Source organism: Schistocerca piceifrons, chromosome 1 (genome assembly GCF_021461385.2).
Source record: "Schistocerca piceifrons isolate TAMUIC-IGC-003096 chromosome 1, iqSchPice1.1, whole genome shotgun sequence".
NCBI classification, from domain to species: domain Eukaryota; kingdom Metazoa; phylum Arthropoda; class Insecta; order Orthoptera; family Acrididae; genus Schistocerca; species Schistocerca piceifrons.
The window spans coordinates 1,000,498,594-1,000,505,202 of record NC_060138.1 but is presented as its reverse complement, the minus strand read 5'-3'; positions in this window follow the sequence as shown (position 1 = coordinate 1,000,505,202).

Sequence of the window (6,609 nt, the reverse complement as noted above, 5' to 3'; positions counted from 1 at the left end):
AGCCCCCTTGGTGAAAAACACGACCACACCATAACACCACTGCCTCCGAATGTTACTGTTGGCACTACACGCGCTGGCAGATGACGTTCACCGGACATTCGCCATACCGACACCCTGCCATCGGATCGCCACCTTGTGTACCGTGACTCGTCTCTCCACGCAACCTTTTTCCACTGTTCAATCATCCAATGTTTACGCTCCTTACACCAAGCGAGGCGTCGTTTGGCATTTACCAGCGTGATGTGATGAGCAGTCACTCGACCATGAAATCCAAGTTTTCACAGCTCCCGCCTAACTGTCACAGTACTTGCAGTGGATCCTGATGCAGTCTGGAATTCCTTTGTGATGGTGTGGATAGATGTCTGCCTATTACACATTACGACGCTCTTCAGCAGTCGGCGGTCTCTGTGAGTCAACAGACGAGGTCGGCCTGTACGTTTTTGTTTTGTACGTGTCCCTTCACGTTTCCACTTCACTATCACATCGGAAGCAGTGGACCTAGGGATATTTAGGAGTTCGTAAATGTCGCATACAGACGTATGACACAAGTGACGCCCAATCACCTGACCACGTTCGAAGTCCATGAGTTCCGCAGAGACACTATTCTGCTCTCTCACGATGTCTAATGACTACTGAGATCGCTGATATGGAGTACCTGCCAGTATGTGGCAACACAATGCACCTAATATGAAAAATGCATGTTTTTGGGGGTGTCCGGATACTTTTGATCACAAAGTGTATCATTCTATTGTTGTTGTGTTCAGAGAAACTGTAATAATTGCTTTTTGGCGGCATTCATTGTTTTGTTGTTCTCATTTATTGTGGCTATCATCGAGTAACTTCTTGCTGTCTTGTTAACTGCATGTGTAGCATTAGTTAACTGTTCTGCTTTTGGTTTGACTGTGTGCTTTTTTGTTCACTTACTGTGTTTAACATTTCTTGCGCTAATTGCTTGTAAAGTTGGTAAAATTCGGAAGATCGGTTTATTTTATCATATGTTCTATTATGTTGAATGTAAACTATGCACACTGACGGAAAAGAATCGCAATACCAAAAAATAATAATCGTAGAGTAATGAAATTTCGGAAAGATATTTCTCTATGTAACATATTTAAGTGACAAACATTGCAAGATCACAGGTTAATGTCAGCGCGAGATAAGCCAACGCAAAAGAGAAGTACTGGTACATAAACACTCTCGGTAGTTCCATGTGGCCGTCATGAGCCCAGTCTTCTTGCGACTGTACACAGCCGTGACCACGGCGGTCACTGGCTACATTCCTGCCAAATCTGTCTACAGTGTCGCAAAAGCAACATACAGCTTCTCTTTTACACAACCTCGTTCAAACTCAGTGTGGTGTTGATAATGACGTCGTTGTCGACTCAATGGCATTCTTGACTAACATCAGCTCACTATGTCCAATCTCAAAGGTAACTAACATTCATGACCGTTACAGCGTGTTTTTAAAGCAAACCTGATATGCATCCTCGCAGTGGCACTACTGGCGCCACCCTTATGCGACTGGAGCGAAATCTGAATACACATCATCTTCCAGAAGTAGAAACACGCATACCAACTTTTGTTTATGTCACATTTCTCCTTCTTGCTGTTACGTTTTTTTTACGTCGATGTTTTTTGCTTAGTTATGTGAAGTGCTCGAAGCTGTTGAAATTGGTCAACAAACAATTTAACTATCGTTAAGGATTTAAGCCCAGATAAACCGCAGCCATTTCCCTGCGCCAAACATGGGTTTTACATCATAAAAGACTAACAAGAGAGCCGGCCGGAGTGGCCGTGCGGTTCTAGGCGCTACAGTCTGGAGCCGAGCGACCACTACGGTTGCAGGTTCGAATCCTGCCTCGGGCATGGATGTGTGTGATGTCCTTAGGTTAGTTAGGTTTAATTAGTTCCAAGTTCCAGGCGACTGATGACCTCAGAAGTTAAGTCACATAGTGCTCAGAGCCATTTGAACCATTTTTGAACTAACGAGAGACATGGAGCGAATACAAAGAAGGAAGATGTTAATTGTCATAGAACGGTTAGAAATGTGTGTGTATGTGTATGTGTGTGTGTGTGTGAGAGAGAGAGAGAGAGAGGGGGGGGGGGGGATGGGGGACGTGGGCTAAGAAAAGAAAATCTTTAACTGGCAGACCCCCGAATGAAGACACAGTATGCCTCATAAGATCATGTTTAGGAAACCTCAATAACTGACTTAACACGACAGAAAAATACAGATGTTGTGGAGATCCAGAGTCTCAGCCCTGTGGAGATGGTGCAAATAAAGTCAATAATATTCGAGGGATACTGAGAAATAATTAATTACCACACTGAAAAACTACGTAGTTTATTTTATAGTTTTTCTGCAGGCACGTGTGCAGTCGTGGTACAAATTGCGGCTGCTCGCACACATATGCCTGCAAACAGAATACTAAAGAATTGTGTAACTTAATCTTTTCGGGATAACTACACTCCTGGAAATTGAAATAAGAACACCGTGAATTCATTGACCCAGGAAGGGGAAACTTTATTGACACATTCCTGGGGTCAGTTACATCACATGATCACACTGACAGAACCACAGGCACATAGACACAGGCAACAGAGCATGCACAATGTCGGCACTAGTACAGTGTATATCCACCTTTCGCAGCAATGCAGGCTGATATTCTCCCATGGAGACGATCGTAGAGATGCTGGATGTAGTCCTGTGGAACGGCTTGCCATGCCATTTCCACCTGGCGCCTCAGTTGGACCAGCGTTCGTGCTGGACGTGCAGACCGCGTGAGACGACGCTTCATCCAGTCCCAAACATGCTCAATGGGGGACAGATCCGGAGATCTTGCTGGCCAGGGTAGTTGACTTACACCTTCTAGAGCACGTTGGGTGGCACGGGATACATGCGGACGTGCATTGTCCTGTTGGAACAGCAAGTTCCCTTGCCGGTCTAGGAATGGTAGAACGATGGGTTCGATGACGGTTTGGATGTACCGTGCACTATTCAGTGTCCCCTCGACGATCACCAGTGGTGTACGGCCAGTGTAGGAGATCGCTCCCCACACCATGATGCCGGGTGTTGGCCCTGTGTGCCTCGGTCGTAAGCAGTCCTGATTGTGGCGCTCACCTGCACGACGCCAAACACGCATACGACCATCATTGGCACCAAGGCAGAAGCGACTCTCATGGCTGAAGACGACACGTCTCCATTCGTCCCTCCATTCACGCCTGTCGCGACACCACTGGAGGCGGGCTGCACGATGTTGGGGCGTGAGCGGAAGACGGCCTAACGGTGTGCGGGACCGTAGCCCAGCTTCATGGAGAAGGTTGCGAATGGTCCTCGCCGATACCCCAGGAGCAACAGTGTCCCTAATTTGCTGGGAAGTGGCGGTGCGGTCCCCTACGGCACTGCGTAGGATCCTACGGTCTTGGCGTGCATCCGTGCGTCGCTGCGGTCCGGTCCCAGGTCGACGGGCACGTGCACCTTCCGCCGACCACTGGCGACGACATCGATGTACTGTGGAGACCTCACGCCCCACGTGTTGAGCAATTCGGCGGTACGTCCACCCGGCCTCCCGCATGCCCACTATATGCCCTCGCTCAAAGCCGTCAACTGCACATACGGTTCACGTCCACGCTGTCGCGGCATGCTACCAGTGTTAAAGACTGCGATGGAGCTCCGTATGCCACGGCAAACTGGCTGACACTGACGGCGGCGGTGCACAAATGCTGCGCAGCTAGCGCCATTCGACGGCCAACACCGCGGTTCCTGGTGTGTCCGCTGTGCCGTGCGTGTGATCATTGCTTGTACAGCCCTCTCGCAGTGTCCGGAGCAAGTCTGGTGGGTCTGACACACCGGTGTCAATGTGTTCTTTTTTCCATTTCCAGGAGTGTATTAACACATTTTAGCTAACCATCGTAACAGCTCATATGCTGTTTACGTTATGGTTGCTGCATCCCTTGGTGGAACGGAAACGAATACTTATATGTGGGGCAATTAAAAGAGCCTAAGAGTACTCTCTGTTTCACACTTCGCTGCCATTCACTTAGTTGTAGATGAGGAAAAAAATGCACGTTGAAACTTGTGTGCCTATAACACCGAAGTCTGACTGAAAAGGAAGCAGTGCAAAAAAAGGTGGAAGAGAGGTTGAGGTTCCATTTGCACGGTATTGTAGTATTATTACGTCAACGCTTCTCTGATTCACAATTCTGTCTTACAAGAACAACATATTTCAAATATTCTCATAATAGCGATAATTAATTTTGATCACTCGGCCTCCATCTAAATCGTCCGCCGCTAGTAGTCTCGCAGCCGCGTTCTCGCTTCCCGAGCACGGGGCCCCGGGTCCGATTCCCGATTCCCGGCCTCGAGATGACTGGGTGTTTGTGTGGTCCTCATCATTTCATCATCATTCATGAAAGTGGCGAGATTGGACTGTGCAAAGGTAGGAAATTTGTACGGGCGCTGGTAACCGCGCAGTTGAGCGCTCCACAAACCAATCATCATCATCATCCATCTAAATCTTCAATAACACGGTGTGAAGTGCATGACAGAGAGTGCGTCTCATTGTAACGGTTATTAGGGCTTCTTCCCCTTCCAGTGACGTACAGATTGTGGGAAGCATGACTGATTAAATGGTTCAAATGGCTCTGAGCACTATGCGACTTAACTTCTGGGGTCATCAGTCACCTAGAACTTAGAACTAATTAAACCTAACTAACCTAAGGACATCACACACATCCATGCCCGAGGCAGGATTCGAACCTGCGATCGTAGCGGTCATGCGGTTCCAGACTGAACCGGCTAGAACCGCACGGCCACACCGGCAGGCGTCTGCTTAAATACCTCTGTACTTGTTGTAAGAACTCTAATCTCTTCTCCACGATATCTATGTGAGCGATACGTAGGGGATTGTAGTACATCCCTAAATCCATCACTTAAAGTGGGTTCTCGAAACTTCCTAAACAGATTTTCGTGGAAGCGTTCGCGTCTGCCAGTCCGGTTCTTTCAATATCTCCGTGACACTCACCCATGGATCGACCAAGTCTGTGACCATTCCTGCTGCCCTTCTTTGTACACGTTCCATATCCCTGTTAGTCCTGTTCGGTATGGGTCCCGCACACTTAAGCAGTATTCTAAATGGGTCTCACATCTGTTTTGTAAACATTCTCTTTTGTAAACTGATTCCATATCCCTAGTATTCTACCAAAGTTCCACAGTCTGATACCAGGTTCACGCACGAATCGTTTTTAGCGGGGACTTTAGATAGTCAGTGGTACGTGTTGTCCCAGTCTAAGACCACTGCGCAACAAGAGTGGTGCTTTGAAGAAGAGAGTACATGTTCCGAGTTTCCTGCAGACACAGTTCTGCTGCGGTACGCATGACAGTTGCATCACAATGTGCAACTGAATCGGCGCAAATCGGTAACACAAACTTTACTCACCATTTTCGATGAGAGGTGTGAAAGCATCAGCCATAAAGCCCAGACGCTGCAAAATGCGATTTATGTCTTTTCGGCAAGATGAAAAAACTTGCGGGGTACGGGGGTGGGGGCGGGGGAAAGCGACTTTCCAACGGTGAAGACGTTCACACAGGTGTTCCCTCATGGCTACATGACTGAGAAGTGGAATTATATCGCCGAGGAATACCATGTTGAAAATAGTGTCCTGCATCTGTGTCACATTGAAGCAGCTTTCAGTAAAGGTTACCTGGCCCACCATTATAAGCATCAGCAAGGGAGAGAAGAGTAGCATTCCCCCCCCCCCCCTTCCCCCACCACCACAAAATCCCCGCATCTCTTTGTATCTGGAGTACAGAGCTTTTATTCTGAGCGAATAAACATCCATTCTCTCTTGTATAAAAAGTCTGTAGCTGCACGTACGAAATTTAACTTCAATGGCGTGACGTCAATCTAATTTGAAAAAATTTGTATCAAAATTGGGTATTACCTAGTCTACTCCCCGCCTCCCACCCGAAAAAATTTCTGCGTACGTCCATATCTGTCATATTAATGCTTAACTTACTGTCTGAAGCACCCTCGTAGTAATGTAACTATAACAGTGATTTGTAGTACATTCTCGCAGCTACATTCGTGACTGTTGCGTTGATTACAGTACCCAATAACATTTTCAATTATGTGGATAAACTTGTGATTTAATCCAGCTGCCAACTGTCATCGCTTTGTTAGTGTTTGTTTCACGCAGTAATGAAATAGCATGCTGTTCCACGTTTATTATGAGAAGTGTGTAACGCCAATTCATTCAACCGTCTATTCAAATATAATGGTTACTGTAGTTCCTCACTTTTACTACCATGAAGTGACATAATCTTGGAAATGAGAGGTAAATAAAGTTTATCAGTGAACATTTTATCACAATGAAGTGATATAATCTTGGAAATGACGAGCAAATGAAGTTTATCAGTGAACTTGTAATTGAATGCAAACGCTTTTATTGGGCCGGTTCGAGGATATTTTTCCAAACAGCCGACATAGACGGATGAGCCACAACATTATGACCACCGACCTGCAATCGATATAAACCCGTCCAGGCGATAGCAGCGTCACCTGGCGAGGAATGACTGCTAGTCAGACACCCGCACGGTAAACGTAGCGT